This window comes from Rhipicephalus microplus, chromosome X, assembly GCF_043290135.1.
Source record: "Rhipicephalus microplus isolate Deutch F79 chromosome X, USDA_Rmic, whole genome shotgun sequence".
Classification (NCBI taxonomy): Eukaryota; Metazoa; Arthropoda; class Arachnida; order Ixodida; family Ixodidae; genus Rhipicephalus; species Rhipicephalus microplus.
The window spans coordinates 264,228,300-264,249,632 of record NC_134710.1 but is presented as its reverse complement, the minus strand read 5'-3'; the positions used below and the strand labels follow the sequence as shown (position 1 = coordinate 264,249,632).

Below are 21,333 nucleotides of genomic sequence, written 5' to 3'. Positions count from 1 at the left end.
GCCTAGCCTTTGGAAATTTCGTTATTTCTAGATAAGGGGGCAAGTCAAGCTGTGAAATGCACCAATTTAGGGGCGACGCTTTTTAAAGTCGAGCAATGTCCCCTGTCCGTCGGCCTGACACGCTTGGCACATACCCGCTGCGAGATGGCGGTACTTGGAGGGTTCACTAGATGGACGCACAGACGGATGCACGGATTGACGCCCAGACTAGGAGACGGATGGACGGGTGAATGAACGCACAAACGGACGGACAGATGGACGGATGTACGCACGAACGGATGGATGGGCAGACGCACGCACAGACGGACGGACGCACGGAAGCCAGAACGAACGGTCGGAGAGGCTGAAGGCTGCTTCGACCCACTCATCAACATTCACTCCATGGATATGCTGTTATTTTTTCAAATTCAAACTAAATAAGTATATAGTGTGCACTTATGCGCATGTCACGATGTTCAATAAACTAAAAAAAAACAGGAATAAGAATCACATGGGACATTTTGTCTAGCCATACTTTCACGCCTAAACCTTCAGGTGTAAGATCAGGAACTTAAAATAGTATTTTTTTCGTATTTTCGAAACGTTCGCTCGATGAAGATTTCTGAAACTTCTTATGCTGGCTCTATGGCACCCACAGATGACAATGCAATTCATTTTTATCAGTTAGAAAAAGTGTAGGAGCTAGCAGCATCCTTCAAAATCTATGACGAGATTGTTTAGTAATATTGAAAAAAATATTTTACCCTATAGAGTCCCTTAGAGATTGAAACCGCACCAACCAGCCGAGTTTCAAGCCTACCGAGAGTAAAGCAGTGGCTTCAGTTACTGCTTTACCATCGCCCGCTAACAGTGAGTATGCAAGTGACCCAACATATTTCAACTCTAGAAAGCTTTATTTCAATCACACAAACTTTATATTGACACAAATCATTTGAATTAATCCATTAAAGAACAAAAAAACGTCGCTGTAGCTCACTACGTGTGAAGCTTTCGTTAGAGGTCATGATCGTACTGTGGATTGTGTCATGGATTCGAGCTCGCAGTGCCCTCCAAGTACGTCTTAAACAGATCTAGGTCTTGATGAGGCTCCCTTTGACAAAGGAAAGCTTAAAACCCTCTTGCCCACAGTTGGCGAAGTGACCGCGCAGCTGATAGCGTTGAAGCGCATGTCGCCCGCCACGACAATGGACGTGAGCGCAGCATTCATATATCGCCACTCAGAGATACTTGCCCTAGCTACTGTCAGTAAAACGTTTGGCTCTGGTGAGCCGCAGTACCACCGGTGGTTCAGAGGTCAGCCTCAGAGCGGGGCTGCATGACATACCGTCCTCATGCGGTCGTGGCTGTGCGGGGTTGTGCACATGCGCTGTCATCGTGCATGCCGAATTTTGCCTCGGCTTCCTGGAAGAATAAGAGGTGAGGTATTTCGTTTAGAACTGAGAGAGGAGTGCAACCAAAAGCGTCAGCTATATGTGTTAGTAAATGAAAAATATTTCTTAGTGAGCGAAAAGCGATTCGGCTGTCTCCAAATTCCTTTCTGTCTACGTCTTGGCGCCCTCATGATCGTGCTGTTAACTTGATATAGACCATAGGTGGCCCAGAGGTACGCGAGCGTACCCCGTTTCATGAAGTATATACACTTATTGATACCCTTTCCCCGCTCACATTGGCCCGTACCCACGTACCATGGCTTGTGTTATACGTATGTGACACAGGTTATGTACAGTCCACATCAGGGACTTCAAACACGAGGACATGCAGCCCACAGATCCTTCTGTGCCATAGCTCACATATTAAAGTCTTTGTACTTTACCCCTTTTTTATGACTGCGGCTATTTGAGAGATTTGTAAACGTTGCTCGCAATATTTTCTTGTCTATTGTGATTATAGCTTTGTTCGGGTAAGCTACACAGATTTTGCTGGACATAAGAACATTTTTTTTTCGTGACGTACCCCACGAAAAAATTAACCTTGTATTGAAACCTAACCGTGGAGCAGAAACCTGGTACTCCAGAATTGGCATCCAGATTAAGCCTATTGTGGAGATCGGCATGGGTATATATGTTTCTCGAATCGTGATAATCATTCTTCAGCAATTGCCCGTATATAATATATGCCATAAACCTTGTCATGTGGGGATTTTAGCTGACATTTGGTTGAACCTCTTTCCTCCCCCTCGAGCAACTTCCTCATGGTCTAGGCCCTATCCGGGACAAACATTTGTGACTGTGTCCTGGTCGCTGGTGCGAGATTGGCTCGTGTGGTCTATATCCGCCCAGCCTTTGGAAATGTGAACGCACCAGCGTCAATGATTTCGGGTCGCAGAAAATGTGTCGGTGGTGTTATCGGTCGGCCACGTAATCAGATGCATGTAAAGAATAAAAATGACTGTGCGTACAAAAGGTGAACCTATTAAATCTGAATAGAAGTCATGTATTGCACTTCGAGCCATGCAAGTGCTTCAAAAAGCCTAGGGAAAATACCCCATACAAACTTCATTTAAGGACGTCAACAGAGGGTACAGTGTTAACCATCTACTCCGTAAGCTGTTGTGCAGAACCCTCTTACATACAGTGTTTGAGTTCGCAGCGCATTAAAGTGCCTTCCGTAACATTGTTTACCATGACGATAGTTATAGCGTGAGAACAGAACGACCACGCAGAGACAAGAAAGAGATGTACACGAAGGACACAGACTTGTTTTTGCGTTGTCGTCTGTTCTCGCGCTATAACGATCGTCATATTATACCAACTAGCCCAAGCTGCCACACTTCCATTGTTTACTACCGAAGTTTTTTTTTTCGAATGTGCATCATGAGTGCGCTTCTTGTAAGGAGGAACATCTTCTTGTAAGGAGGAACATTGGGTTTGTATCCATGAATATACTTTGTGCAGTGTGAAAGGACGAAGGGCAAAGAAGACAGCGTAGCAAATAATTGAAGTGGGGAACAGTGTTAACTAGGTGGACCCACACGTTAGCTCTCCTTCAATTGAGCTGCTCAAAAAAAGAGATCGATCGTTTGAATATGCAAGTAAGGGTAGCTTGACACAGATAGTATTTTATTATGCCTTGTAATCGTAAAAAAATATTTTGGCTATACTTACCTCATCATATTTTATATTATCTTCATGTTCTTAGCTCCGCTTTAACATGTACCACTTACACGTAAAATTGTTCTTTTCTCATACATATGCACATGCGCTGCTGTTGGCCGGTTCGTTTATTCACGTCAACAACTCTGTAGAGTAAATTTTGTGGCAATGTGATGCTGGTGGCTACGGGCAGTCAAGAACAAATATTTCGTTGTGTAGCGAAGGCGAAATGCCAGAGGACCATATACTGCGTGATGTCACTGCATGTTAATGAACAACAGATGGTCGATATTTCCACCACCCTTAAGGCGTTCCCAATACTATTATAGCGGTTTCGGGACGCAAAATATTATATAATAATAAAAGAGATAATTCATTGGAAGTTCACATTGTGTCGACATCGTTCCACCATTTATCATTGCTTCTGCGCGCGTTGGTGTTTAATGCGGCACAGCAGCGGACACTTCTTGGCGCTAAAAATGACGTCTCGTCTCTAACGCGAATGCCTCACAGTACACTAGGCCACAAGCTTGTGGTGACGCCACAGTCGCATATACGTCGATAGTGAATTTTGACTTTCGATGAGGTATCAAAGGCTTAAGTTCCACCTAGAAATGGTTCCTAGTGGAAACAAAGGGACATTCTTGGCAGCATGGAAGTCTACGCAAACATTGGGTTGATCTTTATTGAAGTAGTAGCATCCAATAATCTGCTATATGAAGGTACCTGGTAAACAACCGATAGTTTATGCAATGAATGAGCTATCACACAATTGCAAAAAAAAAGTTTGCGTATGTTTGTGGACAGTATCGCAAAAACACGCATACTTGAAAAGGTGGCAGTGTTCTCTTTGCTATAATGACATAGCAACAAACGGCACAGTGATAGCGCCCACGTAATTCTCAATATCCGTGAAATCAAAGGCCCGAATGCCTCGGAATAATGTTAATGAGCACCAAGAGCGTTTTGTAAGTAAATCATTGCACGGTTAAGAATACTTGTACGAATCTACGGGTGCACCTCTCTTGAGGCTTTGTGTTTACTTATCTCTATGATCATACAAGTTTGAAACAGCCCAACTGTTTTCACGGCACTTTTTTTTAATGAGCACCACATGAAAAAAAACATTGCACTACAGATGATAGGCCAGAAGTGGCAATCATTCCCGATCACTATACGGTATCAAACAAAAAAAATCAAGAAGGTATATAGCAGCACGTGCTAGCGTAAGATTGGTGTTTTCGGCGCCGGTCAAAATGCGGATCACTGTGCAATAAAAGGAACGCCCCTGCTTGCATTTGCAAGAAGCAACACGCTACGAAGTTTGTTCCATGCAAGACTGTGGCCATTCATGAGATAATGAAGTTTTGTTGTGGCCTTTACATCGGTAAAACGGGTCGCTGCGTGAATGACCGGCTCCAAGAGCACAAGAACACTCGCAAAGACCAAAGTGGATGCAATCTACTGTGACAAGCGCAAATCACTCCGAGTATCAGAGTGCATGTTACGTAGTATTCTGATTTCCGCACCCGGAAGATATACGAAGCATTCGAAATTCATTCTGTTTAGCCACCACGTGTAAGCGCACCATCCATCGTACTATTCTACAAAACGATTTCCCCATTAAAGAACTTTGCATCTACTGGTTGATTGACTGACTGATATGTGAGGTTTAGCTTCCCAAAACCACTATACGATTATGAGAGACGCCGTAGTGGAGGGCTCCGGAAATTTCGACCACCTGGGGTTCTTTAACGTGCACCCAAATCTGAGTACACGGGCCTACAACATTTCCGCCTCCATTGGAAATGCAGCCGCCGCAGCCGGGATTCGATCCCACGACCTGTGGGTCAGCAGCCGAGTACCTTAACCACTATAGACCACCGCGGCGGACTATCTACTGGTTTAGACGCCAGCGAAGTGCCTCCACTTCTTTCAGCTGCTTTATTTTTGACCCTTTCCCAGGCGTATATATTTCTTCACACAAAATCAACGCTCGTGTTGTTAGCCAGTGCTCTGTCCTGTTGGCCTATATACTTCTTTCGTTTTCCCACACTTTTTTACGATAACTAGTTAACCTTCTTGTCCGCGATTACAACTGTACCTGCTGAATCAAGTGCATTCACAAAAGTGCATCATTTCCCGCTGCGGTGATCTATTGGTTATGTTGCTCGACCACTGGCCTCATTGTGGTGGAAGGAAGTCTCAGCCGCTGTGGCCACATTTCGATAAAAGCGAAACGCTAGCAGCCCGTGTACTTGAATTTTGCTGCAGGATAAAAACAACGAATGGTCGAAAATGCTGGAGCCCACCACGAGGGTATCTTCCATATACATATCGTGACTTCAGGGCGTAAAGCCTACCAAATACTTACACTACCACCACATGTTGCACCCTGAGCACATTATCGGTTCCCCAGAAGCACCAGACACTAATATAGCGGCAATATTACACTTGTCATTTCTCGTTCGAAATTCGTTCATTTTAAAACTTCGACTTACACTGCTCAAAATGTACCAGCTACTCCTTCTAAGCCAGACAATATTTCTTCTTCAGAGGGTCTTACTGCGAAATTAAAACACACCAGGTGTGTGTGGTATTATATAGGCAGCCTAAAAGGCTCAACAAAGCTCAAGATTTGCTATTGAACTTAAGAAAGGCATAAAAATATTTCTGCACAAAGAAAAACACGTATTTGTAGATGCACGCTTAAGTGCGTCTTGTCGGGTTTAACAAATTTCTGGACACAGTACATTCTCCTCTCTTTTTCACCCGCGATAATACACAGTGAAGTGGTATATCGAGCCGCTAGTTGTCTGAGGTGGTATTAGAGTAAATATAGGTAAATGTACCTCGTAGTGCATCAAAACAGCACTACTGGGATGGGCCATGTCCTCCATGTTGTTGGTACTCTCTGCCTTGGCGAACACACACGGCAGTGCGTCTCGTAGGTGGGTCGCAGTCTTCCAGGTCAAGACACCGAAGCTGCAGGCGGCGGAGTCCAATGCGCCGCACTCGCTGACCTTGCGAATTGTTCTTTCACCAGTATCCACTCCGCGCGTTCTTGGCTGCATCACACTGCGTCGACAAAGCATAACCCCAGTTAACGCGATGAACAATTTACGAAACAGTCTTTATTTCATACTGTTTCTTGCCGCGTCGGGGAAAACGCCAGTGGACTTACGCTTCCAATAAAAATTTTCCTGTTTCTTTCTAATAGAGAATAGGTTATATTTGAGAGTATTTGCGAGATCATAATATTAGGAAAATACACAATGAATTTTATTTTAGTGTTATTTGGCATGCATATTTCCTTTCATGGTAATGCGGGAAAACTATTGTAATCTATGGTGTAGAAGTGTAGCTACGTAAACGTAAGATACCTATAAACTACGACGATAAATCTTTCACGCACACTGCTTACAAAAATGATCATTTCTAGAGCAGGCGAAGCTCTTTTGAACCCAAGCACACACATACCTACACACAAAAGACACACGCACACTGTAATCGATGGATACATAGGTGTGTATGTGTGTGTGTGTGTGTGTGTGTGTGTGTGTGTGTGCGTGCGCGTGCGTGCGTGCGTGTGTGTGTGCGCGCACGTGCGTGCGTGCGTGAGCGGAAACGTGATAATAAATTTTTTGGGGATCCTACAGATTGTGGTGTGTCTATGGACCGAAGACGCAAACAAACAATGCAAACACTGCCTGCATGATATTATTCAATACAATCATCATTTAACTGCATACTTTAGGGCCTTTATTTTGAATTTTTTCACACATTTTCAAATATGGGCTTTTTTCACTAATGACTTTGGTTATTTAGGAAGAAAAACACTTTAAAAATTAAGAACTTTTGGGGAGAGTACTCTTTTCTTCCCTATTTAACTATGTTTTCCAGAGTAAATCTCCTCTTGTTGAGGCACAGTACAAATATTCCTCCGAACGGTTCAAAGCACTCCACCTCAACAGAGTAGCATAACGCTGCCCGAAGCAGAGTAGCATGACCCCACAAAAGAGAGTAAAAGTGCATATCACAAAGAAAATAGCACACGTTGAGCAGAAATTTGGCTTTTTAATTGTTTTGGACGGATCTCCGCACACACGGATTGTAAAGATAGCTAAATATGAACACTACGACAAAAAAAGAAAAAGAAAAGGGGAATGTGAAAAAAAGCACCGACTGTGACTTGAACCTTCAACCTCTAGACGCACTACAGATTGCTAGTCCACCACGTTAACCACTACACCAGCCTACAGACGGCTAGTGGATGTTCATTTCTTTACTTCATAACGAATATTGGTGACATGTCTTCTTTTTCTTGTTTAGACGTATAGATTTGAGTGTCTCCGCGCTTCTCACTGATACCAGCCGGACTGCAGTTAATATATTCACTGTGTCTCTTTGATGCTTCGTGAAATACAACGTCTGTCCGACACGTTTTTTACAGTAGAAACAGGAACATTAGAGCAACCAATTATATGAACGTCATTTGCATGGACTCGCTAAGTGGTTAGTAATATCTGCGTACGAAACATCGCGATTCTAAAGTGTTGACGATACAACTTAGTTTTTTTTCGCAACACCATTGGCGTATTTTTGGTCATTTTTGTTCGCCTCCTACGACAAAAGTCGCTGTAGCAGTACCGTACGTTAGGTTAACGGCACCATCACCCGTTGGTGAAGGTCGCAGTGAAAAACATGAATATTATTATAAGGAGTATGTTATAGCCATTAGAGTTGTATTTCAATCGTGACCGATTGAATCAGATAGTATTAGCTTATTTTACTACACAGATGCATAGCTGAAAACGTAAATATTAACAGTTCCAAGTGATTTGCAGTGCGCTAAAATTCACTGGCGTGCACTGGAAACTGTGTACTTTTGTTAATCGTCTCTAATGCCTCAACATATGAATTCAGTACGTTTTACTGCACATATGTGTGGTTATTAAGTAGTGCTTATCACTCGCGGTGTGCCGACGCATTTAAGAGTAATCAAGGGCAGGAGTATAATCGCATTTTACTCTATCATGCCTAAAGAGTATAGAGGCATTTCACTCTCTCAAATAGCGGAAGAGTAGAAAGCTGTTTCACTCTCTCGTATCATACCGAGTGAAAATGAATTTCACTCTATATGATATTTTGCAAGACTAGAATAACACTTTGAAGAGTAACTTGTCGTTTTTACTCCTGCGACACCCTCCGCAGTTTTTGGAATGAACCAGCAGTTTATAGCTTTATAGCTGCAACGGTGTTTTAAGTATAAGTTCTCGGATAAAGAAACACTGATTCGAAAGAAACGGTTTGACGAACGTACACATTGCTACGTTTCTCTACCGATTTCGGAGAACTGGTCTTTCTTTCGAAGATACTTGATGGCAAGGCTACTAAACCATAGGCTTCAGGCAGTCATCCCTCATTACTGTATAACAAATTTATGGAAATTGCTGAGACTTTCAAAATTAGCTTCACTTAGTGCGGTACACAGTTAGAGCTTCAGCTAAGATGAGTTTTTTTAGTTTAGTTTATTTACCACGTACAGTTGTACAGTAAGTGGCTGGGACAGAGGAAAAAGGCTATATAAAACAGCTTGACAAAGCCCCACATCCCCATGGCAACTGTGGCAACAAAAATGGCAAAATAAAATTGAACACAAAACAGTTTAAACCAGTATTGAATAGGCTTTGCATCAAAACAAAAAAATTAAACAAACTATACTAACCAAAAAACGCACATGCTATACATCGAAAAAAGAAGTAATCGAACAGAAAATAATACCACACACAAATTAATAAAACATATTTAAAATAAAAACATTGGAGAGCATATGAATATTTTCATAATTCCTAATTTATTTAGTATATTCGCCAAGCAATAACTCAATGTCTGAAAGCCATATTATAATTTGTGCGCGGTCTCGGCCCATGCCAATATTCAGAGTGTCGGTTTAGGCGCGTTGAAGGATTTAATTGCAAGTTAGCTAAACTACGTATATAGCCGCGACCTTTTATGGTATCAGATCTAAAAGAAACTGCTAAAGAATATTCGTAGAGCAGGTTTAATTTGATTATTTTGTATTTAGCAAATATTTCTGAAGTATGGGCATTAAAAGGGAGGTTAGCAACAGATCGCAGGGCCTTTTTTTTGTAAGATAGTAAGATTACTAATAGATTTCTTTGTTCCATTACACCAAATGAGGTTGCAGCAACTCAGATGTGATGTAGAGTGCAATAAATATCAGAAGTTTTTGAGGAACCGGCGATAAATCCTGACATTTTTTCAAGACACCCAAGACTTTGCAAAGCTTATTGTATAAACATTCCGTGTGATAATCCCATTTCATGTGTTCATGGAAAACAACGCCCAAAGACTTCGCGGTCAAAGAATTCGATTATGCTGCTATTTAACATGAGATTGTAGAATTCAGTGGTTTAATTGAGGGGAGATTTGGCACGGAAAAGATCAGTTTTTTAGACAATTTATAAGTAAAAAATTTTTAAGGGTCCAGCTGTGTATCTTTTGTAACGTTGAGTTAGCATTGTTTACGAAATGACTAACATTCGTACCTGAAAAAAATAATCTTTTATCGTCTGCGTAAATTACGTATTGGGCTGAAGAATCAACATGTACAATATGGTTTATAAATATAATGAACAAAAGGAGACCCAATATGCTGCCTTCGGAAACACCATCTTTAACAGTTTGCACGGATGAAATTTTTCTGTTTATAGATACACACCGGTGTCTGTCTGTTAGGTAGCCTTCGATCAGATTTAGGGCTACACCACGAATTCCATAACACTGCAGTTTTCCTAATAATGTCTTGTGGCTTATTTTGTCGAATGCTTTCTACATATCTAAAAATATGCCAAGTGTGAACTTTTCGGCCTCAATATTTTTGAGAATCAATTCCTTTTGAAACAATAGGGCTCTTTCGGTTGAGTAGCCTGATCTAAAACAAAATTGTTATTGAGTTATAATGGAATGTTTACCGAAAAATTCAACACTAGTATGAACACTTTTTTCAAGTCCTTTGGAAAAAAGCGGGAGTATTGAAATCAGCCTGTAATTTGTTAAAGTGTTTTTGTTTCCACCTTTGTGGATCACCGTCACCTTGGCATCCTTCATATTCTGTGGGAAAATGCCGCTTTTTAAGGAAACGTTGTAAATGTGTGTTAGACATGAACTAAGTAGGTCAATAACATGTTTTATCGCTTCCATTTTAAGCCATTTAAATACTCAGTCTTAGACATCTTAAAGGTTTTAAACACTCATATTACCTCGTCTTTATCTGTCGGACAAAAAAATATTGATTTCTTGAGTGGTGCTGGTAAGAACTCTAGAGCACTTGTTTGATGCGAGCTTTTAGTTACATATGTGAAGTATTCATTAAATTTATCCGCTAACTCTTTGCCTTTAATAAACTCATTGTCAATTACAAGTTCTAAACAATTTGTAGCTCTACCTCGAGAAATGATGGAGTTTAACTTATTCCAGATTTCTTTGCTGTCAGAGACGCCTTCAAACATATAATGATAATAATTTCGTTTTGCTTGCCGTTGTATTTTAGTAACTGAATTTCTGTGTTTTTTAAACGTCTCCAAATCATCTGAATTTCGGGTAACTAGAAATACGTTAAATAATTTATCTTTTTCCTTCATTTTTAGTATCTCAGAAGTCATCCAAGGTTTGCGAGCACGCTTTAGCTTTTTCAAAGTTCTAAGAGGAAAACATTTATTGTAAAGTAAAATGAACGTTTGCCTGAAATAGTCATAAGCTAAATCAGCCATGGACAGGGAAAACAAGTTGTCCCATTTTGTTCGCTCAATTTCAACCCGAAAGTTCGAAAGAGATTTTAAATTCACTGGTCGATATAATAAACCAGAAACGGACTGTGTGAACTGATAACAGAATTGGGGCGCAATGAAATATACAGAGAGGTGGTCACTAATCGCGGTAGATATTGTGCCTGAAAGTATGGATACTGAGGAAAAGTTTGTTATGAACAGGTCTAATAATGTTGCACTTGATTGAGTGATACGAGTAGGATTGACAATGACATTTGATAAAAAGTGAGAATCAAGAAGTGTGGAAAGATCCTTTTGTTTTTTTTTGTGCTTGCTAACATATAAATATTCAGGTCAACTCCCAATACAATGCTATAATTATGCTCATTTATGAAAGCAAGCATCTGATCCAAGAACTGCATAAAGTTGTTAATATTACCATCGGGAGGTCTGTACACTATCACAAATACACAGTTGTCCACTTTAACAGATACAATTTCACAATCCTCCAAGCATTAACACCATTCATTTAACCCTTCGTATCTCATTTCATGTTTAATGTACATACATACACCACCTCCTGCTCTTGTTTTTCTATTTAAGTACACTGAATTGTAACCTTCGATAGTGATAACATCCAAATCATCACGATACCACGTTTCTGTAAGCATTATTACGGAAAAATTAAGTTTAAACTGATCAAGAAGAGCAAAGAGGTCGTCGTCTTTACAATATGCGGACTGCATACTATTATGAAGTACAGCTAGGTGTGACCCGCCCAGATTTTCAAAAAGTGTGTTTACATGACAGGGAGTAGAAGACTTTATATTAGTGTTCCTTTGAGAGAATACATATAAATAGGCAATAAGGTTACTGAATACTATAACAAAGTAGCAGCTCTTGAATAGGATGCATAAGTAAAAGCAAATAAAATACGTAGTAATGATGGTTTATCATTATTTGCAGTACCACACTTTGGTTCCCCAGCTTTTGATAACCAAACATAGATAACAAACAAGTGATGCGTAGTACTAGAGCAATAGCATTATTTGAGTTTGCGACAATATTAGCGGTATAAAACAAATATTCAGTTGTGTAGTACCAATTAAAAATAGAGGCCGTGATTACACAAGATGCCGTGTAGCATGCAAAAACTGTATGAAAAGGCACTTGGATTACATTTTCCTGTTTAGCAAAGAAATAAAGGATCGAAAGAAATATAGCATACATAATCACAACTAAGAAGACCATTATAACGATTTGTTACACTACCCGCACCAAGTCCTCCTCGCAGGTTATGCACAGAACTGCTGTGCTCTCTAACTTCCGCATCAGAATCTTTCCCTGTGATACCCAGACAAATTTTCATTTCTTCCCTTTCCCCACTCCTCGCTTTAGCTAGCAGAATTTTGTTTTCACGACTGAGGTGCTCATTAAGTTTATTAAGCCACCTATGTCGAACCCTAAATCTCTTGCATTCAGTTTTCTTTTCTTTGCCGCCGAAAGCATTCTGTCTTTGGCGGCTCTCGAACGAAATCTCACGATCACATGTGGCTTACTCATCTTTAGATGGCACACAATGTGCAACGTCCATGTCTTTGTCAGTTATGTCGGCCTTTAGACATCCCGCAAGTTTCTCAAGTTCTCTCAGAAGATTCTTCTCCGGCACAACTGGAAGCCCCTGAGTTTCCACATTCATATTTCTTCAGTATTGTTTATTCTCAGTTATCTCACTCCTACCCTGCTTCATCTCTTTCTTTAGAAGTTCGTTCTCATCGCGGCACTGCTTGATTTCAGCCCTAGTCATAGCGAGCTCATTCCTGACAGCCTGAACATCAAGCTTGAATTTTTCAAAACTATCACTCAAGAATTGTACAGATTTTTGAAGACCAGCGATTCCCGGCTGAACTTCTTTGTTCGAGGTAGTGATGCAAGCAACGTCAGATTTAATGCCTGACGCGAATGAATCTAACTTAGTGACCAACTCAGTCAGTACTTTAACAACCTCTTTTATGCTTCCTGGTTGCTTTTCAGCCATGGCATTTGCAACGTCGTGTAAGCCACATGCATTCATTTCACTGGTCATCTCAAGCTTAGATACATAGGACAACATTACAACAGGAGACAGAAAACACAGTCACAAAATAAAACTTGGTGCAAGTGACGTTTCACACCTCTACATTAGCTTCGAGAAAAAAATGTAACGCTCAAAACACTCGTGACAGCAACAGCGATGGGATGGCATAGTACGCGAAAGCACGCAATAATAAGAAAAAAAAAATACACCAACCTGCAAGTTATAGAAGAGTAGCTTAGTATGCGTCCACCCACCGTTACCGTCGTTGCCACAGTGCCCCCAAGATGAAAAACACCGCCCCCAAGATGAGAGCGACAATCCAAGTTGCGGCAGTCCTAACCAGATGGCAGTTCCTGTGACGAAGCCTGGGCCCGGTGCAAAGCAGCAAAAATGGATAGCGATAAAATAGCTGGTATTTCAGCAACCTGGTGGACCACTTCACCGGGTTCCTTACGGTCAGATTTGGGCAGGCGCAGGCAGCTGCAAGTTATAGAAGAGTAGCTTAGTATGCGTCCACCCACCATCGCCGTCGCTGCCACAAGATGGAATAAATGATCGGCTAAAATTCCTGCGTTACCTCGTATAGCATTCACAGCACAAACGGAAGATACAAGCTCCGAACTTTGTTATTTTTGTTTCCTCGTCGGCTTGCGATACACGTTCAGTGTTTAGGTTTCTGCTTCGTAGTGGTTCGTTAAATATTTAGAGGTAAATATTATTCTATCCCGAGACAGAAAGAGTAAAATATATTTTCAATAGCAATTAAAGTAATTCACCCAGTTCCTTAACTCGTTGCTGCAGCGTTATATCATGGAGTATAGCAAGATGACATGTACCTGCTTATACGCAGCCATCCGCTGTAACTTGACACGACCGCTGCCTTGTGGTGGGTTCCCTCGACGGTCAGCGCTGCTTGCATGACGCTAGTCTCGAGGTGCTGGTCGCACTCGGCTCTCGGGAACAGTCTCGCCCAGGGTTCGTCCCAGTCGTGGCAACAAGGTGCACCGGCGCTGTTGCAGCATTTCGCCACATAGACCCGGCTGGTTGGGTGGTCGTCCTGAACGGCAGAGTCACCTGACATGCTACACGCTTCGTCTTTGGTGTACGCTGATTGTAAGTCCAACGACATCGGGAGGTGATTCTTGTAAGTCGGCGACTGTGTCAAGCAAGCGCACCCGCTGCCGCCGAAGAGGTAGCGAGTTGCGCTGTCGCTTGGTGGACTGAGGCCCATTTCTCGTAATAGACCAACGCCGTTTGCTTCCACGAAGACAGGAAACGCGTTGTTGTTGTTGTTGTTGTTGTTGTTGTTGTTGTTGTTGTTGTTGTTGTTCTCCTATCGATAGTGGCGCATACCCACTGTGGGGGATTGGCCAAGAATCGAGTGGCTTTAAAATTTACTGTTCAGATTTAGAATGATGGAGGTATAACAGAAAGATTACCGATAGCTTATAGGCAAGTGTGGTGCTTAATGTAATGCATAGAAATATTTACATAAACAAATTTATTCTTAGAATAGAGCATTAGTCTGATTTTATACGTATATAATTAGGTGAACATGTTAAGATAATGAAACTGGTTAATTAGTCAACCTATTAGTTTCATCAATATAGTCCCGGACGGCCGCGCATACTGTGCCATTACAGAAACCAGAAATGGAAGCTCCAAAAGACAAAATGACAGGCAGAGATAAGTCCATACCAATGCCACGCAAAGGTATTTCTAATAGGGTTTTTCGTAATGTGTTAAACCGCCTGCAGGTCAAAAAGAAATGGTCTATTGTTTCCAGTTCATCACAGAATGCACACAGTGGCGAAGGTGCCTGAGCAGACCGGTGTTTATAAAAATTTAGATTTGGTACCCGGCAACGCAGCCTTGTGATAGCTACTTCTTGTTTTCGAGTGCGGCAAAAGTCTCTTCGCCAGGGATATAAAAAATGGCGATATTCTGTAGAGTTTGTTAGTGCTGAACCTTTAAAGACTTGCATAAGCGTACGTCTGCGGAATCGAGCAGCAGTCACATAAGCGGATGATGGACAGAGCGGTAGAATTGGTTCGCTGATTGACGACTTAGCTAAGGAATCTGCTATTTCATTAAGAAACAAACCTTTATGTCCAGGCACCCAAACTAATCGCACTTTTCTTAAATGCGCAGGTACTAATGCACGGAACGCCTTTGTTACGTGATTATCAGCACCAACAGAAAGTGCCGCACAAAGAGATAGGGAATCTGTTATTATGACAGCTGATGTAATTGCTGTATCTAACTTGCGTAAGGCGAGCACTACTGCCAGAAACTCAGCCACAAAAACGGGTATGAAATCGGGTAGTCGAAGGGAATAAATCCAATTTAAAATAGGGCTGAAAATACCAACCCCTGACTTTTCGTCGTATTGCGATACGTCTGTAGCAATAATAACGTTCGTTGTAATACGGCGCAGGTGATCTTGGAGTAAACCATCCAAAATATTATGGGGAAGTAATTTGGCATTATTAGGAAAAATGTCGTCGAATTGAATTTCTACCGGGGCTGAATTATAACGACTCGGCATGATGTCGCATATACGTACGTTTAGAGGCTCCAGTAAATTTTGCACAAATATAATTTGTGGCGTGTGAAATCGCAGCCATCTGGCAGCAAAAAATGATTCCGGGGTGGAAATAAAGGCTGTTTCTGAATGTCGTAATGGTGATTCATAAATTCTTAAGAATGTCTGAACAGTCAGAAGGCGAATTCGACAAGAAAGCGGAGGGACCCTCGATTCGAGATATAACACATTGTTGGCGACTGTTTTGGGAAGGCCAAGGCAGAAGCGTAAAGCTTCTCTTTCCAGAAGAATTAGAGGCCGCAACTTGTAAGCTGGAACTCCAGAGAAAAGCACACAACCAAATTCCAAAATGGGACGAACATACATGCGATATATCATTAATAATGTGTCCCTTCTCATACCTATGCGGTAGTTACTTAGCCTACGTAATATGCCAATGGCCTGCACACCTTTTCCGGCGATATATTCGATATGAGATCGCCAGTTGAGCGATGTGTGATAAATTACTCCAAGGAATTTAACAGATTCCACCTGTGGTATATCCTCATGATGGTAAGACAGAGAGATGTTCACAGGGCATTGCAGCGGGAAAACAAGGAGGGCACATTTACTTGGATTAAGTAAAAAGCTGTTGCCATCGAGCCAGCTCTCCAATATATTAAGGTAAGTCTGCAGCCGTTCATATAAGGTCTGAATGTTATCTGCCATTGCAAAAAATGCGATATCGTCTGCATAAACATAAGTTGTTATATCCTGTTTACGTGGGATGGTGCTGATCAGTAAATTAAATAGCACCGGGGAAAGCACCGAGCCTTGCGGTACTCCCCTCGTTTGGGTATGAGTAGATGATGAAAACCCATCTTTAAAACAATAAAATTTCCTGTCTGCGAGAAAATTGTGAACCCATGCTACTATGTACGATGGAAAATCAAGGTATTTTAATCGATCTATCAAAATACAGTGCTCCACGGTATCATATGCTTTAGCTATGTCTAAGGTAACTAAAGCAGCATATTTTTTATGTAGCCGAGCTAATTGAAGCGTACTTTCTAAGTCAACGTGGGCATCCCAAATTGAACAACCAGCCCTGAACCCAATTTGACAGGGACTTAGAATAGACCTCATGGTAATAAATTCATTAATTCGTATATTGATGATTCTCTCAACCAATTTCACTAAGTTTGATGTCAGTGCGATCGGCCTTATGTTATCCAACGTGTATGCATCATTTTCATTTTTTAGCAACAATACAATTTTGGCAAGTTTCCATTCTGGAGGTATCCATGCATTCCCCAAAGAGTAATTCACTAGTTCTAGCAAAAGATTAGGCGATTCCTGGAGTAAACATTTCAACATAGAGTTCGTAATCCCATCTGGTCCGGGAGCCGTCCTCGGTAAGCATAATACTGTCTGATTCAATTCAGCTAAAGAAACTTCTGGAAATTCATGCAAGTTTACCAGAACGGACTGAATAGCCGAAAAATTCGCAGTGAAGCGGCGTTCTAAACCTTGCGCTATGTCTTCTAGAGAAGTGTTCATTTCTACCGGCGTCAAGACACATGACTGCAACGTTAAAGGTGCTGGTAGTACTTTTCTTGTCCGAAGATAAGCGAACAAAGCACGCTTATTCTTTGATTTAGAAAGATAATCAAAATGTCTACTCTCGTATTCTTCTTTCGCGCGGTTCACTGTACGCTTAAATACGCCAGCAAGGAATTGATAGTCTTTCCAGTTTGTTGGGCTCTGATTAAGAAGAAGTTTTTTCCAAGCGGCTTTTCGTCTTCTATAATCGCGCGTACACTCATCGTTCCACCAACGAGAGGAGGATCGTTTATTGGATGGAATAGAAAATTCAGAATTTTTTCTAGATCCCTCCAGCATTGAACCTATCGTAGATGCAATCTCCTTAGTACTGGCATTTCCAAGCTTGGAAATGGCAGAACGGAGGCAGGCTTGAAATTTGGTTTGGTTGATGTATGTGCGTTTTGGCTGATCTAAAGTTATTGTTGGACAAGTAATGTCAAAAACTACAGGAAGATGGTCACTGTTAGTTGCCGAATCCAGAACAGCCCATGACAAAATCTTGATTGCATTGGAGCAAAACGTTAAATCCAATACTGAGCTAGTTTGTCCTCGGACAAATGTTACATGACCTTTATTCAGACAGGAGAGGTTGTGATCAATAGTCCATTCCCACAGTCGCCTACCACAAGAATCTGTCCTTATACCCCAAGACAAATGGTGTGAATTAAAGTCTCCTGTGAGTACAATTTCCTTTCTACATGCTACCAAAACGCTGTCAAGATAACGCGTGCTTTGCACACCGGAGGGGAAGTAGCAATTTACGATTGAAAAAGGGTGGTATCCGGGGAGACACAAGTCTAATGCTAATAATTCGCAATCGAAGTCTAACATTCTGAAAGAAATTTTCGCTTTATGGCATAATTTACTTGATACAAGGATCATTAAACCACCACCACGTGATGGGTGATCTAATCGAAAAGAACGAAAACCTGCAAGATGGAAATTTTTATCTGGTGTAAGCCAAGTTTCTTGGAGAATTATAATATCAAGATTAAAATTATTGCAAAAGTAATGTAAGTCGGTTGAGGCTGAGAATATAGAACGGCAGTTCCACTGCAGTACCTTCAACTGACCTATGGTGTTGAGCGCACCGCAGAGGCGCATGTCGCGCCCTTGTTAGCATCTTCACGCGAAATAGCTGATTCATTCCGTTTAGATTTGGACTTGAGATCGGTGAAGATAGGGGATCTGGTACGTTTATTAGTTCGTATATCGAGTTCCATATCTGTATCAGTACTTGTACTCGGCCGAGGCGAATGTCGGTCCAAGTGCACCTGTGTTCCTGGCTGCTTAGCCTTGCCTGCAGATGCAGAAAGTTCGTCCATCACTACATTGCGTAGCTGTGTGGCGTCACTAGTAATGTGTAATACTGCAGGTTCTGTACCAGTCTGTACTGTTTGTCCAATCTGGCTTGAAAGAATTTGCACTAAACAGTCGGAAAGGTTAGATATTAGTTTATCCATTGCCTTACTCACTGCCTTTTCCACAGCAGTTTCAATAGCCTGCGATAGGGTTGAGTCCATACTGGAGGTGCAGCGCGCTGTTATACCAGAGTAACCAAAAGCCCTGTCTCTAACTATGTCAATGGCTTTCCTTCGTGAACAGCGGCGGTGGTCAATAACTTCCAGGATTTGAACCTCCCGGGAACGAGCGGAACAGTCAGAGTTGTCGGCGCAGTGACTGCCCCCACAGAGACAACACTTTTCCACTGTTGCAGTACAATTGCTTGAAGGATGACTCTCTCCACAGGTGCGACAACGAACGTTAGATTTACATCCTCCCGCACTGTGGCCGAATCTCCAGCAGTTCTTGCACTGAATCGGACGAGAAGCGAGGGGTTCTACTCGGAAGATCAGTGGCCATAATTTTATTTCTGATGGACATTTTGTGCCCACAAATGTCGCGATAACAGATTCGGTTGGTACCCTCTGGTTGTCGACTAGGCGATTACACCGGTAAATTGAAATTACGCCTGCTCCAGAGAGCCTGTCTAGGGTCTCAGCTGGACTCAGCTTGGAGTCGACTCCCCGTACAAGGCCTTTGGTACATGCAAGGTGAGGCGGAATAAAAGCAGCAAAGGAGGTGCATTTGAGAAGATCCTGCACGCAGGTCTGATCCGGCGACCTACACACGATACCTCCTCGCCCAAATGGGCGCACATCTGTGATGGTCTGGAAATGATTTGAAGTTGTCTTGAGTTCCTTTTGAACCACCTGAGGGTTTGAAAGTCTGATGAAGCCTCCATTTGTAGGTACCAGTGCTACGGGAATGCTGTCGATACCACTGCGGAAAAAGGAGTCTAGTGGTAATTCATTAGACGGCAAGGACGCTGACCAGGCGGATCGCGCCTGGCCAGGAGAAGTAGTCGACATGAGCACTAGAGATATGGTTAGACTCAGAAACAAACTAGAGTCGGACTCTAAGACAGAAATTTAAAACCACTCAATCCTCAGCCAAGAACACCCCAGTAGGTTGAGCGCGGCACCAGCTACTGCAGGAACGGTCGTGGTTCCAGATGCGGGCGTCGACACGGAGTCGGAGCGTTCGAAAGCTGCTTCTCGTCGCGCGTCGCTGGTTCTACGGGGTCCCTGCGTTGGCCCAGCGAACGACAGGAAAGCTCCTGTTACAAAGCCACAGCCGCACGAGCCGCTCGCACAAGCTCGTGAGGGCGGGGTTCTGTTTGTTTGTCTATTTGAGCCTTACAGAATAAGGCACATACCCACTCTTGGGGATTGCTTGGTTTGTTTGTGTGTTTAACCCAAGTGGGCTCGACCCACCACAGGTTATCGGCCATGAATCCAGTGGCTGTGTGAAAGAAGAAAAAGGGGGAAGGGGAAGGTTAAAAGAGTTTTTTTTAATAAACAAAAAGATTAGATTGTGCTGCATTTAACAGGCACTTTCGTTAAAGAAAAAATTGGAAATAAAATAATGAAAAAAGTGGCCTGCATTTTATAGCTTCAGTTTTCGTTGTCATTGTTTTCATATTTCAACGTGCTTGCGACCACGAAGCATAAAAGACAAAGCCACAATTATGCACGTGTTAGGTAAAAAAAGATAGAAAATATAAAGAGGAAAAACACGTTTTGCGAGTGGTAATGAAACTGTGGTCTTTTAATTTTACTTCTTTATTTCTCTTGAGTTCATCCAACAAGTTATTTCAAAACTATTTACTGCTAAACATTTTGCCATTATGAACAAATTCTTTTTATTAGCAAGGCACCGCTCGTGTCATGGCCAATCCGCCATGGTTGGTTGCTTCAAGTCGAAAACGTAAATCAATCAATCAATCAAATAAAACACTGATATGCTGTTGTTTTCACCATCGTTACGCCAAAACTTCTGCTTAAACGTCGCGAATAAAATAAATTTCTCAAAACTGTGTGTGGTCTCTATTATACCAAGAAGAACTCGCGTCCGGTGTGCTGATATACCAAAGGCAAAGATCAAAATATATTCTGTCGTAATGCTCGGCCAGTATTTCTGAACCATAATGCGCTAGGCCAGTTCAAGTATTTTACCACTTTCGTGGAACCTTTGCTAGACAGCAGCTAGTACAGCTCCTAACTTTTTGCGCTTACTAACCAGGGAAGCGTTTTTAAGTGTGGTCACCTATGTTTCCAAATATTGTGATGTTTGTGAATGTTCAGTGATTTTTTGTTGGTTAGCTAGTGTTATTTACGCTTTGCTTTTTGTGAGTATTTTTCTGTTTGTTATAGATTAATCATATTCTATATTCACTGTCACGAGCCACATCTTGTTCTTGTTCCCCTATTGTCCGTGGCACAGACCCACTTGGGAAGATTGGCCAAAGTTGAGTGATTTTATAAAATAATATGCAGCTTTAGAATAATGAAGATTATAAAATAGAAAGATTACCGATGACCTAGGAAAATGTGGTGGTTGATATAATGCATATATTTATTTAAATAAAGGAATTTATTCTTCAATTAGAGGAACACTTTGATTTTTATACGTATATACTGATCTTGTAGACACGTTAGGACATTTGTGTTCTTGTTGTAGTTTGTTTTTCTTTTAAGAATTTTCACATTCCGCTGCCACCAAAACTTTGTAATATCGTTAATTTTTGGATGAAGGAGCCAGTCAAGCTGTGAAATGCAGTAATTTAGAGGCGAAGCTCCTTAGGGTCGAGGAATGTCCCCTGTCCATCGGCGTGACACACTTGGTACATACCCGCTGCGGGATGGCGGTACTTGGAGTGTTCACTTGATGGACGCACAG

At 41.8% G+C, this 21,333-nt stretch overlaps 1 long non-coding RNA gene across 1 annotated transcript; it reads right to left on the bottom strand.

Moving 5' to 3' along the window:
• Positions 1-874: 874 nt before the first annotated feature.
• Positions 875-13,380, bottom strand: LOC142777157 (uncharacterized). The gene is made up of 3 exons (XR_012887951.1): positions 13,176-13,380; positions 5,945-6,170; positions 875-1,401 (listed from the first exon to the last, which is right to left on the bottom strand). It is a non-coding gene; the product is annotated as an uncharacterized LOC142777157 (long non-coding RNA).
• Between the last annotated feature and the right edge of the window lie 7,953 nt (positions 13,381-21,333).